Raw genomic sequence first — 3,141 nt, 5'->3', positions numbered from 1 at the left:
CTGAGCATGCACCTTTCCTCTTCGGCCGCCAATCTCATCGGGACTCTACGTGTAGGCACAGATTGGAGGGAGATTGGTCATGCAGCCCTGTCATCACTCGCCCCCAGCTTAAATCCACTCGCCAAATGCTAGTAGGCGAGTGGAAATTTTGAGGGCTGCTATGACTACATACTTTTGCTGGGAAGTATGGCTACAGATCCATATATGGGATGCAGTGGTCAAATATAAAACAGCATGCACATAAAGTGTACAAGCCATGTAAATTAGGCTTTAAAAAAAACTCAAAATACCCTATAGCTTTCCCTCACAATATAAATGTAAAGTCTAGGCAGTGAACAAAAATATATTCAGTATTCTGAGCTGAATAATGTCCAGAGTCATTCAACCCAGAGGAAGACAGACATACTATGAATGCAGGGTGTCATTGCCTTGCCCTCTAAAAGTGGCATTAATACAGTGCCTCCAATAGTGTAGTGATGCAGAGAGCAGTGCTGACATCATGTCAGCACTGCTCTCTACATCTCCAAGGACCGCTCACTGCTTAAAAAACATAGGATCCGACTTACCACGTGACCAGCCAGAAGGCATCTAGAAAAGGTGGGCATATAAAATAAATGATACAAACATACTGGGGACGCCTCTATGGGAGAGATAGAATATGAGGTCAGGCTATTGACAGTGCACAAATGTTAGACTTTGGCGACTTGTAACCACTTACCTATTAGATGGACAGACTGACAGTAAGTAAACCTAAACAAAGTGCAAATATAAGTTGGATTTAATAGTGAATTTTGAAATTTCTGCATATCTTAAAGGGGAACTAAGGTGCTGTAGGGGATCAGAGTAGTGGGTAACGTGTCATAATGTATGCTGTGCAGATTTGCACATTATGGCAAGGGCTCTCCCTTGCAGCAGTTCTACGAATCATTTTCAATTCTTTTTAAAACATACAATGCCTCACATGAAAGTGCTGTACAGAACAGTTTCTTGCTGCTTAAAGTCAAACGTTCACGGAAAGTTTGAATTTGAGATGTCTAGGAAGCATACCTCACCACCATGCAACAAATTAATAAACTGGCGTGTGCAACTTTTATTAATTTGTTACTGAAAACACAAATTAAGAAGGCATATACTGTAGAAATTGGCAGATTTTTCAGCATGCACCAGTCTTTGTTACTCCCCCCCAGCACGTTAAACTATGCTCTGGAAGATGACAGTTGGAGAGTGACCATTAGAGTCTGATTGATGGAAGATGATCAAGATAAAACAGTTCATAAAAAAAAAGGAATGCATGATATTATTTTTATGGTAATTGTATCACATATTAAAAATACCATATTGTTGTCATTGAGTGCATATGTTGCTATCAACTTGCTATTATAGTATAAGAGACAAGCCAATAACCTTTTAAATAAGGGTAATTTGCTTAGAGCTTTCCTAGAGGCTTCAAAGGTTGGGTGAATACTGTGGGTGAATTTATTAAAGTTGAAGCAGACGGGATCTAGAGCAGCTGTGCATAGTAACCAATCAGCTTCTATCTTCTGCCTGTTCAGTTAAAGCCCCATTCTCGGTTAAAAAAAAAAAAATGTACTACGCATCTCTTCCAACACCTTCTAATCCATACTACTAGGTATACTACTAGGTATTTTTTCCTTTTACCTTGTGAAGCCAGATATGCTCACCTATATTGTCCCTCGCTGCCACCAGGGATGGGGGAGAAGGCGCATGGCATATTCAGCAAATGAAGCACATGATTGATGATGTCGCCCTCTTCTGGACCTTAAGAGGACTCTGATACTGGACATCCAGTAGGAAACACTAATGTGGACACCCCAAGAAGGACCCAAGCACAAATTAAACAGAAAACGAGAAGACTCATGTGCATCGGCTAAACCACTTCAGCCCCTGGCCAATTCTGACACTTCTTACACATATGTAAAAAACATATTTGTTTTGCTAGAAAATTACTTAGAACCCCTTAAACATTAGATGCCAAACGTCACACTTTAAAACTGTGCATGCCCATGGAATGGCAACAAACTACTATACATTAAATTATCAACAGGGACACTTTAAAAAGCCTTTCCAGGTTACCACTTTAAATTTACACAGGAGGTCTGGAGCTAGAATTATTGCTCTCACTCTGAAGGTTGCGATAATAGTGTGGTGTGATTGCAGTTACTGTATGTGTGTGGAACCACGTGTCTGCTCACCTTTGTTCAAAAGCACAAGGCCGCTTCAAAAAAAAGTATTTTATATTTCTATACTGTCTCTTTAATTTTTTTAAATCAACTTTATTGCTATCACAAGGGATGAATAACATCCCTTGTGATAGCATGGGCACTGACAGATGCTCTTTACTGAGAGATCCTGGGTATATTGGACCCCAGATCTCTCTTCTGCCCTTAAAAGCATCAGATCAAACCAAGATCAGTTTGATCTGATGCTTTCACAAGCCGGTAATGGCATGTTTGCATTAGACCAAAACCGGAAGTGACAAAATACTGGTTGCTTCCGGTTTCTTAGGCCATAGAGATGTTCGGGAATGTTCCAGTCCTTGGTCATCACTTTGGTCAGGCCCAGGCTCCCTGATGGGATGGGAGAGCCCCGAAAGGAGGTGGGAGCGGGCAAGCCTTCTTCCACTGCCTGTAAAAGTGACCCCCCCCCCCTTAATATATTTAAAAAAAATAAGTGATGCCCTGGCTAATTAGCTGCTAGGATTGCTTTTACATTACAGAGCATCGGCTAAAAAAAAGATACCAGGATGATGCCTGTAGCTGCAGGAATCATTAGAGTATAACCCCTTCAACCTGGCAATGTATGGGGTATGTTGTGGAGGCTGAAGTAATTAAGGTAAGTAAAAAAGGGCATTTAGATAGGGTATTTGTTTTTTGATCCAGCGATCAGAAAAATTATCCCAGGGTGGGGCTTTAAGCTGTAAAATGAAACCTATAAGCTGATTGGTTACTGCTGTTCCAGACTCTGCTCCAGGCTTAGTAAATTCCCCCTGTAAATACATTGTAGCACCTTCATATAATCTCCGAAGATGAACATGATAATACCAGTTGAGTTGCAAACAATCTTATTTTTTACCCTGGTTTAACCACTTCCAACTAATTTACAGATTTCTATTGTGCAAGA

The sequence above is a fragment of the Rana temporaria genome, chromosome 2 (genome assembly GCF_905171775.1).
Source record: "Rana temporaria chromosome 2, aRanTem1.1, whole genome shotgun sequence".
Lineage (NCBI taxonomy): Eukaryota > Metazoa > Chordata > Amphibia > Anura > Ranidae > Rana > Rana temporaria.
The sequence above is the reverse complement of the archived record's forward strand: the minus strand, read 5'-3'. Positions refer to the sequence as shown.